Source organism: Micromesistius poutassou (assembly GCF_964030765.1).
Source record: "Micromesistius poutassou genome assembly, chromosome: 18".
Classification (NCBI taxonomy): domain Eukaryota; kingdom Metazoa; phylum Chordata; class Actinopteri; order Gadiformes; family Gadidae; genus Micromesistius; species Micromesistius poutassou.
Window position 1 is genome coordinate 4,862,092 of NC_140288.1, and position 26,252 is coordinate 4,888,343.

Genomic DNA, 26,252 nt, shown 5'->3' on the forward strand with positions numbered 1-26,252 from the left:
TCGAACTGATGGGAACTATATCATAAAGAAGTATGTTTGAATCTGATATACAATTTACTACTTCATTTAGCTGACGCTTGTAGACAGACATGCCTGTTGAATTCTACAGTGAATTCTAAACATTTCATTGAGGAGCCAGTAGGGGCCAGTGCATCTTACTCCAGGGTGCCTACAGGGTAGACTGCAGAGCCCAGACATCCGAGTTTGAACCCAGAACCTTGCGGCTGAGACTCAAACACATTAACCATTGCTACACCACCATCCAAGATGCAGACACTGCATGGAGGCATTAGCTCAGCTACATGAAGAAATAACTAGCATGACCCAAACATATCCATGTCCTGAAACACCTGAGGAGAGAGCTAGGTCCGGGAGGAAAAAAGGAATCCAAAGAAGAAAATATGAAAATAGACCAGCACATACACATCTAGCCCGTGTCACCACTGCTAACCTTGGCAATCCTGATTATGAGTCATATCATGGTATGTTTGAAGTAGCATATGACATAATGGATGTGTGCCTTCTAGCGATGCACGCAGTGACAGGATGGAAGACCTGGCATGAGGCCATTCACTGGGAAAATAATAAGGTACGCAATGTGGGTGTTGGATGAGCTTGAGCTTGTATTTTATGGGAAACTGATCCACACATATGGTGTGATGATGAAGCTGCCCTGGTCTGGCAGGTCAAAGTGATGGGAGGAAAGTTAAAATAATAAGAGAGGATAAATATGGAATCCAGGTCCTGTTCTGCCATTTTGGGCTGAATATAACTAAAAGCCATGCCTTCAATTGATTTATGTAGAACAATGTGATGTTGTCTACTGTTTGGTATAGTATTAACTTTCAATTTGGAGCATTGCTGCCAATCAGTTTTTTACACTTACATTTTAGAGATGTTTTTATCCAAAGCGATTGACAACTGAGGCTGAGAACAATCAAGGCAACAAACTAAAATCGGAGTAGTTACAAAAAAAGTTATTCATTAATTGAATTATATTAAAATTATGAACACATTGTTCTTTCTGATTTACTGAACGCAGGAACTGGCAGAAAAAGCATTTTTTCGTAAGGTCGAAAAAAAACACTCCCAAACAAGGTGAGAAGAAACCTGAGAGTGAATAAAAATGAAAGCCTGATAAGTTACACCATTACACAACCCTGAAATAATATGTCACACTGGAAGACGCTTTGATGCACATGATGAATACGTGGCCATGGCGGCTGGTCTACCCCTCACCGTCCGTCTGGCAGCACAGCAACTCCACGTTGTTGAAGAAAATCTTTCTTTGATGTTGGATGATCTGATAAATGCTATTCATGACATTCATGGCAATTTGGGCAGTGCATTGGGATACTGCACAACGGTTGCACACACGTACTCCTGCGGTCCATGTTCTTCCATCACCACAATCCAGACAAAAAAGGAACATGCTTAACACATGGGAGGACTGCTGGCTTACCAACGGGATACTTTGTGCCTTGTATACTTTGGGACAGAGTAGAAATGCCTCGTCATATCAATTGACACTTTCATCCAAAGTGACTTACCAATGAGGCTGAGAATTAACTTTCAGTGCTGCACAATCTAGTTTCTAAAATAAAATTTGGCAGGGTGCAGAATAGTGATAGAATAGAAAACCGGTTGCATTCTTTCATTCAAGATGAATGTATTTTACATCCTTTGATAGTTGGCAATCCAACCCAAAGCAGCCTGGTGTTGTGTTTAAAGAGCATCAACATCTACCTTCAAACTGAATGTATTCTTGAGACTAGCATAAAGTGCAGTCTTTATGTGTCATCAGGTGTATTATGGGCCAACTTAAAGATTTTGTTGATTTAGACCTTGTGGCTGACCTTGTCTAAACTACAAACTGCACATCAACAAAGGCATTGTCGGATGTCCCTAGAATTTGAAGCAGGGCCCAGAGCTCATTCCAGCTTATAAAATTTCAAAAGGTGTTCTGCAATGGACCAGAAGGGCTGGTGCAAGTTTAGGTTTTATAACTTCCCATTTTGTTATTGACAGTGGATGCTGGATGACGGCCCTACGAAAAACAACTATGTTCTTTAAAGCCAGCTTGCTGACCTACTTCAAGGACTTGATCCTCGTCTTCTATTAGACAGTATAACTCTAAGATGCCTAAGACACGAGAGCGATTGATGTGCCATTAGGGATTTCAGACTCTGAAAAACATTGAAGATCTATTATATTTTATTATAGACCAACCACTCAACCGCAACCCATTGATCACAGAGGTAAACTCATCTTTACAAGCTGACAAATATTATATTTCACCCTTTTCTGACCTCTCATAGCTACTGGCCAGGTTTCACTTGGAGATCATGTACTCCACAACTCCAATCTCCAGGTTACGTCAACAGACATAGAGAGCTGTATGGTAGCCAACCTGAGCATCATTTAATACAGTTGTCAGACTGCTGGTTGTGTCCCCTGTGCAGGACGGCCACAATCAACAAGAACTATAATGTCTGTATCATTTGTTTTTAATTTGTTTGTTTATAGAATGAAAAGGAATACTGGAATACTGTAGTGATAAACCATATACATCATTTGACATGGTTGTGTGTTTCTTATTTTACTGCACTAAAAATGTGGTGGCTCCTAAAACGACAAGGTGTGTCATTGCATGAAAAGGTTTAAGGCCCTGATTTTAGACACAGCCATTACATTCCATGGAAATAATAAGTCTAGTGATACAAATGAGCAGCTGACGGGGACAGCTTTGTGGTTATCCGAAAGCCTTCGGGTTTCAACGCCAAAGTCTTAAAAGCCTACATTGAGGAAACCTTGAGAAAAATGTCCAAATAGTGCCAGCTCATTAATTAATCAATTGATGCATTTGTAAAAGCTTTTTGAATAGATGACTTATTGGTAAGAAAACAAAAAAACCTCATTGCAGTCGAGGTTCATTGCGCTTCATTCTCGATGCTTCTGTGGCTAAACCCCTTCATTTGGCATTGACGCCCAAAAGTATCCTCCTTCTTTCTACAACTCATGCAAATCCCTGTTGGTCTGTGCTGGGCACCATTGAACGCAATGGTTTTAGTTTGACCTCTGGAGCTAGGGAGCTGTTAGGCCCCTTGGGAGGTGACTCGCCCCATCTGCTCTCTGTCCCCTGTGGCTTCCAGGGAAAGGTCAGGTAGGACCCCCCTCTTGTTTAATCTCCACACGCTTGACAAAATATGTAGTAGTAGTCTAGTGCGATGAGTCATGAACTGGAATGAATGGATTGTTGTTTTATTTTCCCGCCGGGCAGGACATAAAACCTGGTAACCAGCTGTGGTTTATAGCAGGCGGTTTGAATCCATCGCATCTATCGTATTCACTGGTTTTTGAAATGCCCTTCTATTGGTGTTATTAATAATCTAAAGAGTTCAGATGGCGCCCGATTGTGCAGGATTCGGCTGTGGTGGTTTTAGCTAGACTGACGGACGAGAGCACACAACACATATTTTGTCCCCTCGACACATTTTGAATGGATGTGCATTTCTTCTTCGGTGATTACTTTTAAAGCCTTCCACAGGCTCACCCTAAGTGAAATTTTAGAGCTGTTAATGCGGCTTTGACCCTCCGCATGTCCCTGGATGTCAGAGCAGAAGAGTGGGGGGGGGGTGATGGAGCGTTTTCCATCGGTGCAGACCTGCTGGAAGGTGGATCAAGGACTCCGGATGGACCTGGAAGGGTTTGGCTCGAGGACCGTTGAAGGACTCTCAGGAGGTTAATGTTTTCCTTTCTAATGTTAATATTTGAGGGGCACTTCTATAATAATAAAATAACATTGGTATTGGCACTATGACAATGTAAACATTATTCATGGTGATTAACATTGATATTTTAATGATATAAATGTTATTATGAGGTATTAAAGGAAAATTATGTATTTTCTGATATATATATATATATATATATATATCATATTCACAGAATATGGGGCGGCATTAGCTCAACCAACAACAAAGTTGTTGGTTCGATCTCCGGCTCCTCCTAGCTGAGTGTCGTGTTGTCCCTGAGCCTCACCCTTACTGCCCTAGTTGCCCTGCGTGGTTGAATCCGCCGTCGGTGTGTGAATGTGTGCATGTCAGTCAACACTGAAAAAGCGCTATATAAATAAGGACCATTTACAGAAACTTATATAAGGCCAATAAAAATTGCCTTTTCTTGAATAGAAGGTCAAAACAAAGTTTGGAATAAAAATCATCTGCTATTCATGCTGTAAAGAATGAACTAGGCTTGGCCTCCTACTACACAAAGCCACTACAGTTTTGTGTACTACAGTTTTATTCTAGAATTCTAACTATTCCATGTGGTAGATAGCCGGCATATTGCAACCTTTTATTTTGGATGATTCTGTAGTATGTCTGTGGACAAACACAATTCATAGGAACGACAAACAACTCTAGTAGAAACCATGGACTCCAACAGTTCAAAAAATAAACTGGCATGCCTCAATATTCCTCTCTTCTGTCAAAAAGAGAAATAAGAAAATTGCCACAGTGGTGTCTGAGAGGAATCCTTTAGAGTTGTGAAGGTGGACTGCTTCACTTTTATTAAGAAAGAAAAAAGGTAGGGGGGTTGGGGGGGGGGCACAGGACTCTCTGTAAATGGAAGTGAGCTGGGCGGCGATAGAGAAAGGTACGTGGGCTGAAAGTTCCTGGACATCGAACAAGCCCAGCAGAGTGGAGACGGAATGGATTTTTTGTGCCGGTTTTTAGACGAGAAGAGGTGTTAGAAAATGTTGTTTTGTTCTCTTGGTATCAAACAAAAACTAAAAGCAGAATCTGATCATCCGGCCTTCAGGAACGTGATTCTTGTTGCTTGGACACGGGCATTCAGGCAGGCTGGCTGTGCTTGGAGGTGTAGGATGTCAGAGTTTTCCTTATGTAGGAAAAAGCATTATGGAAGAATGTGGTGGTTCAGGATTCAGAGACTCCCCTCAAGGGGGGTGGCCGCTGGACATCCAGACGAGGGAAAGTGTTTCGTAAAAGGATGGCTTCGGGGGGTCTATCACTGAAGTGTATTTAAAATGTAGACGCAAGGAATATAACTGAACGAAGACAGTTAAAGATTGATATTTCTGAATATGAAATGTTGGTTCGATTTTTATTAAGCCATACAATCGGGTATGGCAGCGTTTCTTCTGTGTGTCGGGACCATTGGGATTGAGGATTCAGTCGCAGATGGAACACAGCTTGTCAATGCACTGAAGACTCAAATATTCTGTTTCAGGGATTCTTTCATTTATGTGTGCTCGCGTCACATACTGAAATTGACAGAGAATCCCTGGTGTATATATGGTGCATAATAACAACCAATGCACAGAATGTATTGCAGACACCCTTTTTATTTTTCTGATGTACCCCACCAAAAAGTGAATTTAAATCAGTAGGGTGTCAAGTATTTTCCCTTCAGTATTGAAGCACTTTTCTCCTTCCTCTTTTCTATCATCTTTCTGACTGTTATAACAGTTTAAGTCTTCACTTCCCCTAATTGGATATTGATTGATTAGAAGTAAACCTTTTAGAGTGATTTTAGCATGAAACCCAATAAATAGTAAGGGGGTCGAGGGAAACTTATTCTTCAATCTAAATGGACCTCTTTCGTCCCTCCTTTGTTATGGATATGAAAGGAAGCACATCATTTTAACCTTGAGGAAACTTAAGAGAGAAACTGTTGGTTATTGATCGCTTCGAAGAATCTAATCAGGGGGCAGGATAGTGTAGTCTCCAGGGCAGTGACCCAGTCATTTATGGGTCCTTTTTTCTTGCAACCTTGGATTCTTCTTTCATATTCCTGCCTCTGCTGCCCCACCCGTTGTTTCAATGCACTTGGTACCAACCCACCCCAAGTGGGCACCCCAAGTGGGTACCAACCCTAAAGACTGGAAACTCAGGTACCAAGTCCGATCTCCAATGTCCGCAACTACCCGTAGGCACCCCTAACCCCTACCTTCTCCTTAATATCATCTGAATTCGCTTTGGATGTCAGCCAAATGGTTAAAAAAAAAAAAAAGAGTGAACCATTTGGCTGAAATACAAATGGTATCAGGTTAAGAATAGCAATAGAACTGTGACAACCCACAGGTGTTGAAGAGGTATTGCCTTCTGTAAAAAAAATAAAATAATGATTTTTTTTGCCTCCTCCACATACGTGCGTAGGCACACCATAGCGGTGGACCGAGCAATCCATGGTGAGTGCCACATATTGTCATAAATTGCAATACATCTTGCTGTCTTTTTACCATGCGGATCAGTTTTATGGTTTTGCTACTCATGCTGATGAAGCACAAAACCTGAGAAGGCTTGAGCTACTGGGACTATTAGAGTGCAACAGCCCACTTTCACTTTCCCCACATGATCCACGTGTGTGTGTGTGTGTGTGTGTGTGTGTGTGTGTGTGTGTGTGTGTGTGTGTGTGTGTGTGAGACAATGTTTGCTTGTGTGTCTATCTGTGTAACTGAAATGGTGGGAAGCTGTTTCAAGTGATTGATGAGACTGACACTGTACATATTTTACTTTCTCCAAAAAGAAAAGAAGGTGAAGGAGAGAGCAAGAGAGAACACAAGAGAGAGAGAGTGAGAGACAGAGAGCAAGAGTATAGAGAAAGGTCGCCCATACTGAATAATATAAATATTGAAATGCAGTATTTAATCAGGGCAGAGTGGACTATTTTTTCGGATGTTAATATGTGCAAGTTGATACACACGTTAATGCAAATGCTCAATGTCTGGTCCTAGATTTATGTAGAGCTGTGATTCTCATGCAGAACCACCTGTCTGGTTCCTCTCTCTAATCAATGTTCAGTGAACTCCAGGTAAAAATTGTAAACGTAAAAATCTCAAACGATATTCAATGTTGACTTCACGATTTACATTTTTCCAACAAGGCAAAAAATGTCGAGAGATCACATCCACCACGGGACCAGCGTGGTGCAATACTGCTAAAAAGCTAATCATGTCGCACTCACTTTGGCTGTCGGAAACGCCCCCATAAGTCCCGCTTTGGTAGAGCTCTTGTAGCGAGCGACCTCTCGAACCGAACCCCGGTCAGACTCATCAGACAACTGCCGGCTGCGCCAACTCACTTCTAAAACATAAACCTGTGTTGCATAATGGTGGGCATGTGAATCACTTGGGGACTTAAACGGGGATTAAGTATTGCCATAAATCTGATTTGCCTGGAGTTAAACATTGCATCGCTAAAAATTAGCTCTTCTTTCAGAAAGTAGCTGCAGGAGGGAAGAACAATGAAGTATCCATTGTTGTCAAACTCATTTTGATCCTTGCTAATCCTGATGAATCATTACCTTCACCAGTCAGTGATCTGGTACGCCTGTTATCACAGCTAAAATGTCTCAACGTGTGAGTGGAAGAAATTAGGATTCAGGTCGGAGATAACAATTACAACGGTTTATAACATTAAGATGTTTCCCCAACAATTCAGTTCTGCCACATAGTGGCAAAAAAAAAATAATAGTGTCTACAGTGATTGAAAAAATGCATCCTGCCCACAGAGTGTAAACACACCGTAGTTCAGCTTTTACAAATGAAGTACTTAACACAATGTATGGAATGGAGAAGATACATATAAAGTGATCGAGTCATTTCCAAAACAACACACATATAGCATCACATATATATAAATATTGTGTGTAGACTTTATTCATTTATTCTAAATTAATTCTGTATCATTTTCATTAGCCCCGTTTTGTAGCCGTTGTCTTCGCCTGTCCTTCTAGACCATTCTCCCTTAGCCCCCTCCCTTATTTGTAGAAAACCAAGACAATTTCATACCATACTTGTTGTTCAGGTTGAAGCAGATGCTGTGCCCTTGAGCACGAAGTACGGCTTCTAATTAAAACGTTTGTTGAACTACTGCAGAAAACTAATACAGAGACAAGGCATGGATCGCAACCTTTAGAAATGTCTAAATGCGTCATTTACAAATAAAGCCTAATTATAGCATTACAAATTATATGACCGTCTTAATTTACTTATTACTAGTCCATTTATTAAGCCAATTTATAAATTATCCATGCACCTATAGATAGCTCCCTTCCCCTCTCCCGCTGAAAGGCGTTATGCGCTGTCACGGCAATCTACCGATTTCTCTTTGATCCTCTTATAAATCCAGCAACCGTCGACGTGCTAGCTTTGTTTTCCTTTTTTCTTTAGTCGCCTCGCCATCTCCAGACACTCCACTTTCCCCCTTTCTCAAATACTGTACTACTAATTAACTCAGCATCTCCCACCATGGCTGCAGCCGAACAAGGCTGATCTATAGCGGTCTCCATGATGATCGCTCCCCTTTACACCTGGATCCTTTGATGTTGGTGCCTAGGATGGGAAAGCTTTTCCTATGATAATTGTGTGCATCCATTTTCTCTCTGAAGATTCTTGCTAAACGCTGCCAGCATGTCCTCCCAGGTTCATGCTCGGATAACCAAATTGTTGCTCTAAAGAAAGCCTTATGTCTTAATGCATAAACATAAGGCTTTCTAGTCTGAATATACTATGAATAACTTTTGGAAATATGCATTTTTTCGGTCAATAATGAATAAAACTTTTGTTGTTGTGTTATGATGTCTGCGGCATAACTATAATACATTCACCAAAATGAATATTAACACGTTTTGTTTTTAATTAATGTTCAAAGTGTTCAACTACAAAAACAACCTGCTTAGTAGTTGTTATTTATTAATAGCAGTGGCATGTTTTTGTTATTTATTAAATGTTCAATTTAAATATGTATTAGTTGGATATGATTCAATATATATGGACTCCTATATGGACGCAATTGACATTCAGTGAATGTTTCAAAAAGCCCTTAAACAGCAGTGATAAAAAAAATATATATATAGGATTTTCCTTCTAAATGTTTACCGTTATCCAACTTGGTAACGTGGTCACTTGGATAGTGACTTTATATGTGATATAAATAGGGAAGAGCGCTTCCTTACCATAGATGTCTTTCTTCTCATTTTAGAAACCAGACTATCCAGTAGTACATATCAGTATGTACTGCCATAACATTTACATCTACATTTAGGGCATTTAGCAGACGCTTTTATCCAAAGCAACTTACAATAAGTACATTGTCAGAAGACGGATAAACAATATATTGCAGTCGGTACAGTAAGGATGTTCATAGAACAAAGTGCCAAGCCCCAATAATTGCTAGGTTAACCCATTCCCCGTACACAAAAAAGATAGCTAGGACAAGATGCTACACAACTAAATATCATTTTTAAGTGGCAGGACGTACAACAAACAATAAGTGCGTAGGGGGGGTGGGAGGGGGTGGCTATGCAGAGTCTAGGTCTGCTGTGCACCACCACCAGCCCTAGGAGCTTAGTGTCCTCATCCTGCTCTCCAGTCATACCCTCCATCACCCGGTTGGGTTGGGGACCCAGTGTCAACGAGTGATTTGTACTAAATGCAGTGCTTCGACTGTTTGATATGTTGAGTACAAGTTTGTGGTTTGTGGCACATTGATGAAGTGACTGCAGCTCTTTGTTGCGGGTTATTGTGCTTTCCTCGTCGGTTGGTGCTGGTTTATATATTGCAGTCGTCTGCATACATAGCCATAGAGGCTTTTTGACGTGTAGTGGGAGAACATGTAGAGTATAGAGTAGAGAAGTGGTTCCCTACCTTTGACTTTAGTTGATCAGCTAAATAAATACAAAAATACTAATAAATACAGATATACAAAGTGTCTGAGCTCCCTTTATACTCATTGATGACTGCCAGAAGGCCATGGCCAGTGGGAAACAGGGTAAAGAAAAAGTTAGCAAACACAAATGAACAAAAACATAAATGGAAAACATCATGGAATGCACAAGGTAACAATGTTTTTGGAAATAACAAGCCAGAATGATACATCTAATGAAAAAATAATAAATTATATCATATCATTTAATTTAACATACAAATTATATTATATAACATTTTCAATTATCTATATAAAATTATAAAATGGTAATTTTTAATAAAAAGGCCAGGCATGACCTGAGGTACCTTTGCACACCACCATAGGTATGTGTATGGGCTAATAGGTAGTTATAGGTGTTGGCTTTTAAAGTGGAGAACATGAAGGTCAAACTAATTGCATTTAACATTGAAAACCACATAACCATCTTTTCTCACACCACAGTCCTTTTTCTCACTATGTTTGAGGTGTCGGTTTCACTGAATCCTATGTTATTGGATCATTTTAAGTAATATAATATAAAGGCCAATGCCATACATCGCCCTGTTTATTTAACTATGAGGCTTATACCCAAAGTGTATCCAGATACGGGGGTGGGGGGGGGGGGGGGGTTAGGGCATCTTACTCAAAGATGTCTACAAATTGCTGACACTGGGGTTGGAACCAAAAAGGTTTCTGAAGCTATTTGAACCGTTCGCCATAGCTTTCTAAAGTTCATCCATCATATCTGAAGTGTGAACTACAGTATATTCCCAATGCCTCCGAGATGGACATTGGATTGCTATATTGCTATGTGTCATTGTCACCAATGCAATTGAAGCCAGCACCTTTTGATTCCCAGCCAAAAGGTACTGGGTTCGATCCCCAATGTACACAGCCTTACCTGTATGCTTCATCGATGCTCCTGAACAGTGTTGGGACTAACGCGTTATTAAGTAACGCGTTACAGTAACTACGTTACTTTTGCGGTAACGAGCACTGTAACTAATTACTTTGTCAAAATCAGTAACGCGTTTATCATTACTGCGATTGAAACAGGCTCGTTATTCGTTACTTCACGTTGTTATGTGTTCAAATGGCAGCAAAGGCAGGCAGAGAGTCATGGAGAAGTTTCATATATTTATCTTATAAACTTCAAAATTAAGGTTTTCATAATTCACGATATTACACAACTTTTCCCCTCTTCCCTTAACACAAAAGTTCACATTCAGAATAATGTCCATTAAGGTCTATCGCGACCACGGAGCGTCGGAGAGCGTCCAAACAATAAGCCAATAAGGTGGAGAGAGTGAAGTGTGAGTACAAACGATCCAACGATCAAGCGTCCAACCAATAAGGCGTCCGCGAGAGCGGAGAGAGTCAGCGTCCAACCGATCGGGCATCTACGGGCGCGGAGAGAGTCAGCGTCCACCCGATCATGCATCTACGGGCGCGGAGAGAGTCAGCGTCCACCCGATCATGCATCTACGGGCGCGGAGAGGGTCAGCGTCCACCCGATCATGCATCTACGGGCGCGGAGAGAGTCAGCGTCCACCCGATCATGCATCTACGGGCGCGGAGAGAGTCAGCGTCCACCCGATCATGCATCTACGGGCGCGGAGAGGGTCAGCATCCAGCCGATCACGCATCTACGGGCGCGGAGAGAGTCAGCCGATCAGGCATCTACAGGCGCGGAGAGGGTCAGCATCCAGCCGATCACGCATCTACGGGCGCGGAGAGAGTCAGCCGATCAGGCATCTACGGGCGCGGAGAGAGAGTCAGCCGATCAGGCATCTGCGGGCGCGGAGAGAGTCATCGTCCATCCGCAAAGTTACTTTCCCTAGTAACTAGTTACCTTGAGAGTAACTAGTAACTTAGAGTTACTTTTGAAATAAGTAACTAGTAACTGTAACTAAGTTACTAATTTAAAGTAACTTGCCCAACACTGCTCCTGAATGACATGTATCTGAAAGCACTGTACGTTGCTTTGGATAAAAGCGTCTGCAATATTATTAAATATTACGTTGTAAAGCTTGAATTCATGTTTAATAGAGGGATCAAATATTTATTTCTCTCTGGCATTACGTTACTGAACATAAGGAACAGACAGGGAATTTGTAATCTGAGCAACCATTGCCTTTTGCGATTCTATAGCGTTTTGGATTGTGTTTGTGCATTCGTACGGTAGGTTAGTGAGTCGGTAAGGTCAATGTGCGATTCACCTCCAATTGTAAACCCTGTGTTTCAGAATGAAAACACATGATGAAACCCTAACTGACAACCAGGAGATCGTCTTCAAGTAGACACGTGTCTACTTAGACACGCGTCACGATGAACAAGGGTTTAATCTTGTGCCGCGATGCAGGTCACACGAGGTCATGCCACTTTATCTCATGTCTATCCACCCCTAGATCTTTAACAAAACCCTGATTTGGTACCCCGTAATTGTATCTCTGTGTACCGTGCATATTTATGTAAGTTCTTTGAAATTGAATAGGGAATCGTGGTGTGTATAAAGCCACGGTTCCCATGCCGTGGGCCGTATTTTGTTCTGCTGATCAAAAAAACTGAAAAAAGAAAGTTGAACATTTTCTTTTCATTGCTTGTACAATAATAGTTTTTTTTTTCTGATGCGACAAGAGGCGATGACCCAATTCATTCCCACAGATCCTTAACTCAGAACAAGATAAAAATCACCCGAGCAGAACAACTTATCTCCACCATCGCAGCTGCATCGGAAACTACTTTCTGCGCCTCACGCTAAATCGCTAAAGTAGGTGCCATTAGTCTCATCCCCGACCCACCAACCAACCGCACGACTGCGATCCGAGTCCATTAAACACAATTAGCACAAAAAAAAAATCAATCTAAACGCCTTGTTTACCTGCCGTCGTACAAGTGTAAATGGGACTGTGACTAAACTCTTGAGAGACAGCTTGGATTGCCATTTTTCGTCACCCCCGCTAAACCCAGCCCCCCTCACTGTAATTACAGTGGCTCCTCTTAGTCAGGGGGAGATGGATCACGGCGTCAGACGCAGTACCGCTTGGCTGCCCATCGAGTTCGATTCTTTCTCCGGCTGGAATTGCTGTTTAGTCGGTTAAAAACACGAGGAACTCTGCTCAGAAAAGGTCGACTTGACCTCAAACACTCCCACGTTGCAGTGTGTGTGTGTGTCACACACACGTTAACGTGTTTCCATGTCTATGCAGATGGTAGGCATACTGCTGCCACTGACCTCTCAATTATCGCTCAACTCATGGGAAACGTGTTGATACCGCATGGGTAAATAATACTATCACCTTAGGGCTGCAGTGTACCGAATGCTACTTTCACTCAATATAATAAATGCAACAAACAAATCATTACAACAACTGTTTCATTTTAATTTCCTTAAGGAAACCTTCCGGTACAATAATTAATCAGAACAAAGCGACCGAATAAAACAAAGTTCAAATCGCACCTTCAATTTGGAATAGTCGATACGTACCTTCCATGCATATCAGCCTAATAGACTGTCAGGGCGATACACAGCTGATGAATTATTGAGATGTGTGCGGAAAATAGGTAGAAACGGGAAACTGTGCTCATTATAAAAGATGGATGGATGGAGGGGAACTCCAGCAGCTATGGACAGCTACAAAGATGATGAATCACACTCTGCAAAGCTCACACAGTGCATATGTGGGGGAGTGTGTGCATGCATCAATGTGTGTGTGTGTGTGTGTGTGTGTGTGTGTGTGTGTGTGTGTGTGTGTGTGTGTGTGTGTGTGTGTGTGTGTGTGTGTGTGTGTGTGTGTGTGTGCGTGTACACACACACACACACACACACACACACACCGGTAAGTGAAAGGGGTTGCGAGTGTGTCAGGGTGCCTTCTTCAAGGTTTCTTCAATGTGAATGTACAAAATACCGAAAGCCGCAGTAATTGGGAATGAATCTGTGTGTGTGTGTGTGTCTGACTGTGTGTGTACAGTGTGTGGGAGAGAAAGAGGTAGAGAAGACATGTACGCGTGTCTATGCACTCTGTGTCTCTGTTTGCCTGAGTATCTATTAAAAACTATTCCACTCTTCTATTTGAGTTGACGATTTTGCCTTGAAAAAATCCAAGCGTTGAATAGGGTTGTGCTAAAGGGTAATGTCGATGAGCCATTATCATCTGTTTCATAATCTATTCATATGTGACACGCCAGAAGGAGTCAACTGGTGGACTGTGTCAACTGGTTCGGCTGGAGTATCTGAGTGACGGACACACTTCCAAAATGGAGGGATGGTGGTGAAACAAGGGCCTTTCAGCAGCAACAATAACATACGACTCACTGTGACCAAATCCCCAGCCTGGCAAGAGATAAAACACCTTGATTTAAACAATACCGCGGACCTCCTCACCGACGTTCGACCCCACGTCCTCGACCCACAGCAGAGCACAGAATCATCTGCCGAGGACCATTCACTGCTGCTCGGACCGCCGATAAGCTCCTCCCCCTCTGGCGCCCACATTCCCTGCTAATCCCGCCCACCCCCCCCCCCCCTCCAGTCGATGTATTTAAGCGGCGGTTCAAGGAATTCCTTTCTTGTATTAATCTCTGAGTCCCAACGAGAGCTGAAAACGGAGGTGGTGGTGGTGGTGGTGGAGATGGGGGCTGACATCTAAATCACTCGCTTGCCTCTGGCTCTTTCAGGGGTCTCTGTCATCCTTCCCCCCCCCTTTCTGATTTAAGAGTGGACAGTGCGTACGGCCGGCTGGAACTACGGCAGAAAACCAGAGGCCCGGCATGGCATAATTCAACAGCGCCCGGGCCCCTGTCTCGTTAAGAACCCTGGCCGCTGTCCATAGCTCACCGCGCAAAGGCTTTGAGTGACAGATCTGCTGCCAGCTTTAGTACAAACAGCTCCACCGCCCCCCACCCCATCATCCCCACCTCCCCACCAGCTTCCTCCTCCTAGTTCAGCCTTGAGCTTGGGCTTTGAATGGAAGCCTCGGTGCCGGCTTTAGCAGCACTCCTCTCAGCCGCCACTGCTAAATCTAGCCCCAGGTTCTACAGCTCACTCAGCACACTAGGCCCGAACTGCATTCTATTGATTGTTCAGGGGCTAAGGGTAGACCAGGCCCGTGTGTTTTGTTCTGCCATGAGAGGATGTAGACGCTGTGAAGAGCTGTGAACTACTCAAATGGCCTCTCCTTGATGTGTTTGTGAAGAGATACACAACCCTACAAGATATTAAAGTGTAATTCCGGCGGAAATTGAACCCAGTTGTTAGTATCCTCTCTGCCCGCCCTGCTGGTCTTCTGTGAAATTGTATGGTTTTGTTTGCTTTGCCATGTGCTTTTTTGTTTTTGTCCTGAACCCCACCCTCACCTGCCTGGTGCCACTCCCTGCCCACACCTGACTGTCTGCTACACCTGACCATTAGCCTGCTCGTTGTCCTGATTGAGTTTTCCCTGTCCCTTGTTTTCTCTCTGCCAATGATTTACTTTCCCTCTGATATTTAAGTTCAGCCCACCAGTTAGCCTTTGTCAGATTGTACCAGAAAGTTTGCTGAGATACTCTGCCCGGTTTTGCTCTGACTGTTTCTGCTCTGCCAGTAGGGGTGCAACGGATCAAAAAACTCACGGTTCGGATCGTTCCTCGGATCAGAGTCACGGATCGGATCATTTTTCGGATCAGCAAAAAAAAAAAATAGACAAGACAAATAAACATAAGTTGTGTCTTTTTGTTTATTGTTATTATTGTTTGTGATAGCTTTAGCCCGGTAGGTTTGTGCAGGAAGGGGCTGTTTAAATGCCGCGGTGATAAGCGGTTGTTGAGTCGCTTTCGGTTTCACTCCTGTCAGTGAAACACCGGGGTGATGTCGCTGCAAATGCGTGGTCATGCTAGATGTGTAACCGTCACGGTTTTATCCACTAACCTCTTTCCTTCATCATTAACTTTGACAGGGAAGCCAAAATGCTCCCAAACAGGGAATTTAAATGACGCGCGGTGTTCAAGCTCCTCCGTTCCTCCGCTCGCCATGACCACGCTGTGTGTGGACTGAACATGCGCACAATAATTTTTTTCTATAAATCAATCCGCGGATCATGTGTGTGCCGAACCGAAATAATTGATCCGAACGGATCACGGATCAATGATGATCCGTTGCACCACTATCTGCCAGTATACATTGGATTCTCTGCCTCGTGATTTTCTGTTTTTGGATTTTTCATTCTCTGTTGGAACTTTGCCTGGATCTTTTGTGCATTACATTTTTGACTCCTTAGTTTGACTTTTGACCTGTCTGCCCTTTGTTTGAATCCTGAAGAAAAAGGAATAAATATTTTTGGTCTGCACCTGGGTCCTTATCTGCAACCCTTAACACCAGGATCTTATTCATCATGAAAAGAGATCAAATAATGCCTCCAGACACGGGAGACAAGGCCTTTCATTGATCAACCAGTATAGAGCCCGGAGCAATGCTAACAGCCCAAATGGCTTACATTGCATTGGCAAGGGGCAGTGTGTGGAACGCTTCCAAATCAGCTTTTTTTAACCACTAATATTGCTCAAAATAGCACCAAACCTCTGCAGTAGCATGACTAGGGTCCCTACACATAAAACAAAGCATCAACAACTTAGTAAATAATATAATACTGTAAATAATATAATAGAGGCGCCAACAAATTTAACTTAAAATATTTTGTCTGTAACTTACATATCGTCACCCTCTTAAAGTAATGGCCTAAGTCATATTTTCCAAGTTGTTCAGAAAACAGAAAAAAACAACCATATATAGAGTATATTATACTCTATATATGGTTCAGTTTTTTCTGTTTTCAGAAAAACAAACTGAAAAAAAAACAAACTGAAAAAACAACCATATATAGAGTATATTATACTCTATTTATGGTTCAGTTGAAAATATTGACTGTTGGCCATTACTTTAAGAGTGTGACGATATGCAACTTACACACTCCCTAGATATTGTCACAAAGTATCAAGAGGGGAGATTTTTAAGTTAAATGTGTAGTTATAGTTGTAAGAATTACACTTTAAATACCAAAATCTGAATGTTATATATTTCTATTATATATGTATATATCAGTGGAGGCTTCTCCAGTGAGGAGAGGGACGAAGATCCTCCTTAACATTGTTGAGAATAAAAAGTGTAGATTGCCCAGACTACTGTAATGAATTAATGCCCTTAAATATGACTACTTTAATGCCTTTGTAATGTTTGTTTCCCTGGGTAAAGGGATATTAGCACCCCCTATCGCCTATTGAATATTACTTTGGGGAGGACGTTCCGCCCTCAGCCTCCATTGACTCCCATTCATTTCTCAGGAACTACTGGCGGCCGGTGGATAACATGGGGGTCAATGGGAGAGAGGAGGAAAGTCCTCCTGAGTGGGTGGGACTAGCTAAGGGATCTGAATTGCGTCAATGTCAATTCACGAATAGGCTGGAGCCCTGGCTGTGCTATGAACCAATAAGCAGGAGCCCTGGCTGTGGAGCAGCCCGGAGGGAGGGTTTATCCCCTCAAGTCTCTAGGCTACGAGAACCAACAAACCCGCTCGTATGCCTTGTTTCCACCGAGCGGTGTGCTACTGTTCGTTGCGGTATAGTGCGGCTCTGTTCGCTTATATTGGCTTTTCCACCGAGTGGTGCGGTTTGGTTCGCTTATATTGGCTTTTCCACCGCCAAAAGTCAGCTGAAATAAACGCGCTATTTTTCGGACTCCACCGTTGGGTTACCAAGCCGTCTGAAAGGGTGGAGAAAACGGGTGGAGAACACTGGAGAACACTCGCCATTAATCTGAAATCACTTAAATATCCCGTTTGGTATGACCAGGTCACTGATATCTTTGGAACACAAACAGTGAGGAGGATTGACTTGATCTATAAATGAATCCCTCAATCTTATTTGGCTTAACACCATGACCAACATTCTCAAACATCCATCCACATTTGCCTCAAACAATGTTAGGCTTACAGCCCATGTCAATAGTTGTGAAATGATGTTCTTGTTGTTCTTTTAATTGTTTGTTACTCTGACCGTTCTGTTTAATATTGTGGAAAGGATGTTAGTGAATGATTCAGAGCATGATGCATTTTAAAATGGCATCACTTTTGGTCTTGTGTCTTCATTTTTCTTAAAACAATTGTAGCTGAAAATAAACATAGCCAAATTACAACCAATAGCTTCAGTCATTGAGGGCAAAAATAGGCCCAATGATAGGCCCAGATTTTTTTATTTAGTTTTACAAATCAAGAGTAGGCCTGATTTGACGAATTGGCTTTGCATCCTTTCCTTGTAGTCCAAGACATGCTGCCCACCAGCTTTCAAAGTACAATGCTGCCACTGGTGGATTTGTATCAATTTTATTCACATAATTATCCCTCCCTGCTATTTTGTAGTTCACCAAAACACCCTGAAACAACTTGAGTCTCACATACTTATGCCACCATATTACATACATACATACATACATACATACATACATATATATAAAGAAAAAGATATAAAGATATAAAGAAAAAAATATATATATTTTTTATTTTGTATTTGAACTGTTTGTCAACTTCTGTTGCACCTGCCTTTCCCCGGCGGGATTGATTTGAATAAAATAAGAAATTGTTATCTTATCGTAACAGTAACAGTAATGTTTCTCTCAAAGTCAAGAGTGAACATGTCCCAATCTAATGCATTTTCGCTGCTGGCTTACGGCACACCATGAAAAGACTGCTTTGGATTTGAGTTTCTATCAACACCAATTTATCATTTATTTGATTAAATTGTTGTTTTTGTTTTTCTGTGTGAAATGTATGTTGATGCTGTAGAAGTGCTGCAGTTGCTTCATGAGTGCTGAGCTTGTGCCAGTTTCCAGCCACTGGATACAGGACCAGATGTGACCCATTATAACCCCCTACCACAGCTGGGGCCACCCTGCACTGCTGGGAGAGAACCCAACAACAAACAATGATCATTAAAGACACTTGAAGTACAAATGTGTACTTAGAAAAACAACATGTTCATATTGTATCTTCGAATGGATAGTCCCAGTTTAACAGTGTCTGTTAAATTTATATATATATTTAAATATACTGTTAATAAGAAAACAAAATATAGTTCAAATATAAGTATATTTATAATGTATATTTGAATGGAGATTGACATATTTACTGTTTGAAATTGTACATTTAAATATATTGTATCATGCTATAAATATTAAAACAAATATACTACAAATACAATATATATCTTTGAAGCGTTAAGGTAGGGTTCTATGATGTTAATACTGTACACATGGGGGACAGGCATGCATTCGTTTAATATTGTCCCATTTAGAAACTTTGCTCCAAAGTGAACATTGGCAACTTGGAACAGCCAGGAAGGTTGCCTAGTCTCTCACCAGTTAAGACAGCTAGGAATCAATATATCTTTATTTACTTTAACCAGCTTTAACTTAATTTAAATCTGGGTTTCAAAACAACAGCTGCTAAGCTCCTCTCCTCTGGCTGAACCACAAATTCAATTCTTTGTAAATACTGACTTTGGGCAACTCTACTATATTTATTATGTATAGGTGTATATGTTTTAATTATTCCACTTTGCATTTACAGCTAATACTTCACTTCCAAATGAATTGGATTTTTCAGACGCTGTACATAGAGTGAGTGTGTAGGGAATATTACACCTCAACCAGTGTCCAAAAATAACTTTCACAATTTTACCTGCCAGAGGGAAGAATCTACCGGCCAAGCAAGCAATTCTTTTAACATGTAACCCTGACTTTCTGCACCTGCTAAATCTATCTGACATTGGCTGATGGCAGGTGCTAGTTTTGGCCACTGCCCGTGAGTAGCAGGAGTATACAAATACCCTAATTTGTATATCTATTTCCCCTTTTATTTTTCGATGCGTTTTTGTTTGTGCAACACCAGAATTTCCCTTTCCTCCCCTTCCTAAAAGGACAGCCAAACCCCTACACAGGTTAAACATTGGGTTTCATTAGATGACTTCCTCTTCTAGGTTAAACACATGCTATTACAAGCATAATCTCTCACATGCTCACCTGGTCACCTGCTGATTAAGCACTGATGTGACAAACTTGTCTTCCGCTTATTGAAACTGAATGGAAGGGGACTTTACATGGGAGCCGGCAGTCCTACATATAGACATATATACATAGACACAGCACTGACTGCTTCGACCCTTTGTTGCGATATGCTGATGTTGTCACCATATTTCCGTAGCCGAAATGGTGGGGCAGTGGTTTTTCAACATAGACATTCATAATATGTCTGTCTATGTATAAACAGTATGTCAGTGGCCCTGTAGCCACAGAATGAACCAAACCTGAAAGCATTTCTAAAAGACAGGGTCAGGGCGTTTGATTGTCCTCAACAGTTTGTCTCCCGAAGGTAGGAAAGACGTCAAAGGAAAGTTTCGAAACAAAGGCCCTCACTCCAACACCTCCCTTTCTCTCACCTAGGTGGGAGTCTGGCAGCCCCCTGAGCTGCGGCCACGCGTTAACAGACACATCGGCCACTGTGCGACTAGCGAGGCGGAAGCGCGTCGGAGGAATAAGTCCCAGGTTCCTGCGCATGGCTGGTCATCTCCAACAGCCCCCTTCACCCAGGGCAGCGGGCGGTGCACTCAGGAGAAGGCATCGGTGTCCGTTGATGAGCGTCTGAATCAGTGAGGTGGAAGACCCCCCCTCTCTGACCCGCGTCAGAGAGGCAGAGTGATGGCAGCGTAGTTTGCGCTCACGGCCCCAACAAGCGTGAGGCTCAACACCGGAGCCCGGCAAGACTCATTAGTAGACATTTGATGTGAAGAGACTTCAGTATGTTGATTAGTACGTTGTATTGAACAGCTACTAACCTCTAGAATAGTAGCTTGCTAGACTTTTTTAACGTAGAAAAGCCTCACCAGGTGTGAAGACATCCCACACACATTTTTAATTGCACTCACAGAGTTGGTGTGACCTTAGACAAACAGGCTGAATATATTCTGGAACTATGCATCTGTGTTTAACAGTACCATCGCCACGTCATGGCCACAGGCTGATAACAACCAAACGTTGGGAGAACATCACCAAGATATCATCATCATCATATCACCAGATATGGCAGACAACTGTATAAATACGCACACACACACACCTAGATCGGTAGACAATAGGAGCAGCTCATTAGACGAGTGGTTTGAATCTCCCTGTGCACATACTTAGACCTCCTGTAGCCGCTTGACAGACGCTGGTGCTTTCTATCTTACTTGGATAAACTCAACTCAACTGAAGCCTCATCTTTGAAAAGATCACGGCACAGGGACAGGGATGGCAGATTAGCCTTGGCTAGAAACCCTTCATGCAACAGTTATGTGTTTAAACATGAATTTGAATTAAAATGTCTTCATTTGAACAGACAAAATAACATTATCCTTGCACATAATGAGAGATGTAGTGCACAAGGTTTTAGCAAATTGCTATTCTCACTGCACCCTTATAACGGTGCAGTGCCCGTTCAAAACGTGCTTGTTCCGAAAGATTGGATTGTTAGGCTTCCGGTATTACTGCTTGCAGCTTTCTCAAGAAATTCTCAACCAATCAACGTGACACTCAATAATTTCCTCAGTAATTGCCATTTTGTACTATCTCCCTTTAAAACACATTTGACGATCGTCATGTAATTAAAACGTATGAAGCAGACCATGACTGCATCTGCTGTATTTAGATATTACGATTCACAAGGACATAGTCTCTTCTCCGCTATTTAAAGACACTCAGAAATGGAGCCCTAAGATGGAGATCCATGCACACAGCGGCTCTCCAGGGAAATACCGGGGTCTGACAACAGGAGCCACGCCACCTGTTGATGAGGGAATTAGTGGTTTGGAGGTGTGGGAGGATGCGTTGATTAAGAGTAGTCAAGAGAAAACAATGGTCAGAGAAGTGTAACAAGCACATGAAGGAGTAGAGGGGACAAACCACAGTGTTGACTGATGGGTACCGCCAGGATAAAACTGTGCTTTTCCCCAGAACTAACACAGAGTGATTGTTGGCCTTTAATCCACCTGGGGGGCTGTAATATCTTATTAGAGTAAACCTCATTAGACCTTAGCTGGATAGCGCGCGCTAGGTGGTTGCCATGGGGTGGCTATTGTAGTCAAGCGTGAGGACATGCAAGGTTGTTGCTTGGGTCGCTACTCCTTTGTTGTCCAGGCCTTTGTGGAGGCAAGGCAAGCTTTGACTTGATGTATAGCCATTAACATCCATTCTATTCCCAACGAGTGTGGAGCAGCTCCTATAGCTCTAATTTTGATTTGTCCATCACAAGTAAGTGCATAGAAACTGCTTTGGATAGACAATATGGGAATCATGATGTCACATGACCGGCACCTTATTAGGCAGGAAGCCATAAAAGTTTGCCCAGTCCCCATTTTGTAGTGGTGTTCGAATTCTCAGTGGTTAATTTCATTCACTATATAGCGGACAATAAAATACCCAAAATGTGAGTGAACATACGATGTTCCCTACATGTTACTCCCGTATACCACAATGCAATGCGGTCGTGTATTTACTGACGCAAAATACGTTTAGAAATATTCAGCGTCGTGTACGAATTCTCGTTTGTTCGTTCCCTGTATAGTTCACTATATCATAAACACTATATAGGGAATAGTGAGTGAGTGAATAGGGAACGATTTTGAACACAGCTCTTGCCTTTTTGCTACGTGCGCCTCGCCTCTCTGTGTACAGCGATAGACGGACACAAGTTCCCGTTCCTTACGGAGGGAACTGGAGCCGGTTCTGGCAGGTAATGCTGACTGTGTTAAGCCTGTTTGTTGCTATTGAGCACTTACCTGTTCACTTCTGTCACGCTGACCACATTGCCTTTTTTGTCCATTGTCCAATGTCCATTTTTATATCACCCTTTTATGTTTCAGGTCACTGACATGACACAAAGGGTTACTGTGGCCAGTAAGGAGCCTTGCTACGGGTAAACGAAGCATGCATGCTTTGTTGTATTTTATTTACTTTTAGCCATACTATTTATAAATTTTTTATTCTGTATATTGTTCTGTTTGTTGTTTTCTTTTGTTTGCCCATATTGGTAGCTAATGTTTAATGAGAATTGTGTAACTCAGATTACTCTCCTTTTATATCGCAGGAATCTCTGCACAAGGCTGGGCCCGTGGTGACACATGTCTTGGCTTTCTGTGGTGGGACTGCACATTTTGACACTTTATGTACTGCTAAATATACATTTTTATTATTTACGTTTGTTAAGTATTTAGTAGATAGTGCATGCTTTTCCCTTTTGTTTGGTGTTGGCTTTTGTTTCTTTCGTCTTCCACAGTGGCTAGACAGCGTGCACGTGCAGACCAGACCTTTTTTATACCATAAGGTGAGTAAGCTGCAGTCAGAGACTGCTACCATTGCATCCCTCTTTTTAGACAGTTTTTAACCTAGTCAACCTGTTTCCAATAAATAATATATTTTTGCACCAATTCATGCCTCATATCATTGTTCATGTGTGTCGCTTTTGTCGATGCGTCTTCATAAAGGAAGACGCATCGGCAAAAGCGACACACACTCGACGCAATTGAAAGTGAACGGGTTCCTCCCCTCAAATTGGAGGTGGCATTGTCAGGCATAGAAGGACATATCTTACCTATGGTTACCACAGCAATTTTCACAAATAGTGCCCACAAGCAAATTAATTCATACCTTTCTACTCCGTGTTAGAGATAAGCAATAGAGAAGCACTGCGCGTGCTCAAGGACTCAGACTGAGAGGATCTCTGTACAACATGCAACCGAGAACTGAGCATGCGATTCAGAAGATGATGATTGAGCTGTGTTCCATTCAGTCGAAAATCTATCTAGCTCCTACTTACCCTGGTGTCCTATTGAAATGTAGCAACACTCAGAATGCTGACCTATAACACTGGCATTGACACAGCCTCCGTCTTCACTCACGTGTTCTAATTGTGTCTCCGTTTCTAAGTACGGGGAGCCTGCAGTTTCTCTGAATGCAAAGCACTACATTTACATTTCTCAACCGATTTCAATTATTATTTATTCAAGGGTATATAATCCACGTGGACTGAAAGAAAATAAAACACATTTTGTTAAATATATACAGGCCTAATGATATAATATTCATATAAAAACAACTCATTGAGATCAGTTTAGAAATGGAAATACTTTAAGTACAAAATCGCAGCACTTTGTTTACTTGTGTACGTTAACAGCCCAGTCTTGCCCTTTCAAATATGGTCTTTGAATATGAGTCTATGCTTTAATGTACTAGGGCATGGATATTAGAGTAAACTAGTGAGGACAACACACATTAGTATATGCTACACATGAACCTCCTAAGATGGCACAATTTGATTGGTTCGCTATCTCGGGATATTGGGCAATATCCCATGCTTGAGATCTCAAACTCTGGATATTGTTTTCATCGCACGTGACGGTCGTCTGGTCACGCTAATAAAAACAAATAAACTGCAATAAATCATAAATAAATCCTGGCAAAAAGTGTTATCTTGTTTATTTTTGCAGTGTTCACGTGTAGTATTCTTAAACAATTATTCACCTCAGGCTCTGTGAATAGTGGGGAATAATTGCTAATTGACCATCCATCCTTTTCAGTGCTGTGGTAGCAGGGTGACAGACGTAGCCCCAACATTAGCATTGGGTAAGTAGACATTATAGCTGCTTTCACATATGGACGTGCATCCGTCTATTCTCCGTAGATTCTACGGACGTACCGTATATGTGAATGACATATCCTGACGTTGGACCGCCTGAAAAAATACTACCCCCGAGGTAGTATGTTCTCCGGAGGAAATGCTAATTACCTTATATGTGAATGAGCAGTAGGATGTCGGCATTTCACACCAGTTGAGTGGGCATGTTGATGACGCTTCGGTCTACGTTTGCATGTCATTAAGTGTCACCCGCACCCTAATCGATAATAAGACTACTGCCTTTTGTTTGCTGAATGGTTTAAAAAATATTTTTATTATTATGTTACACCTTTCCTGCTGTCAGCTCCCAGACCATAGTCGAGGAGCACAAAAGTGACGTTCCGCTCCGTCGATTCTCTCGGGAATCACTTTGACCGGCAGTGGGTCTGCTAATAGGTTTGAATATGGTCGGAATGAAGCGGCCACCGATTATTGACAGGCTGGGTACTTTATTCTTAGTTTCACTAACTTTACAGTAGGGCCTACAGTACACGTTTGCACAGACACAACCGGACTCGTTCATTACTTCACTAAACTGACACACGCTACCGCTCGCTCTCCTCGCTCGTCCACTCACACACACAGACACATACTGCCATTCTCGTGCACACACATGCTCTACTCTCGTAACAATTATTATTGACAACAGTTAGCTGAACATTATAGGGTCCCGTCCTTCCACTCCCTGTTTTCTCAGTTAAACACAGAAATCAACTACATTTGTCCCAGTGTTTGTTAGATGTGAAATGAAGCCAAAAAAGACGCTCTCTTCCTCCGGTAACGCAGTCGTTCACGACGCCTTTCTTGTTCGTCATTTCTTCTATTTGTCTGTAACTTATGCTCCAATCTTTCATCGATCGATGCGGATGTTGTGGATGCAACGGAATATATGCATCGCTGCAGCAACATTTAACATGACCACGATGAGTTCTGCCCATTTTGCCTGCGTGCTGTCTGGGGTCAAACCAAAACAAACCCAATCCCGCCTCTTGCGACCCTACATCATATGCCGTCCCTTGCAAGCCCGCCCCCCTTAAGCAGCCGGAGATTCTACTAACACCGATCTCCGCATATCGGGCATCAAGTGTGAATAAGTGTGAATGACCCTCACGGTCGAACCTCCTGCTCCACAAATGCGGAGAAAAGACAGAGGTCATATGTGAAAGCAGCTTATGTGTGTCAAAGCACCAGCAATATGTGGTTATCTCCAATAGTTTAGTCTACTCTCCAGGCCCTGGTACATTAAAGGGGCATTGATCTTTAGTCACACTGGATACTGACTATGCAAGCCATCAGCTAGTGGGTGTTGACCTTTTAACTTACGTGAGTTCTATGTGAGAAACAGAAAATGACGCTTAACCACCAGAACCCACGACATGTTTTTTGACCGCACTAACGCACAAATTCTCATAGTTACCAAGCCTCCAACTCTTCTCCTAGCTGTTTCTCCCTGCTGTGAACTACTGACATCAGAGGCTGACGCACACATGCTAGCGTGTTCCCCTAACCTTCACGCAATACGCTACACGCTTATGTGTCAGATGAGTGACCTGGGTGAATGCCATAGCATTGAATGTGTGCGAGGATGCCTCGTGTCCATCGGCAGGCCGCGAGCCGAGAGTTGAAGGACAGAGTGCTACTGATCTAATAATATAAACTCCATTCTGCTTGTAAGCAAGTTACATCTTCTCCAAATATAGGATGGAATATAGGATCTATATAAAGATCAAATACGTCCTATCCATCCAATATAAATATATTTACAAAATACCCCATTATAAATCCAATATATCTGATATGTAACCAA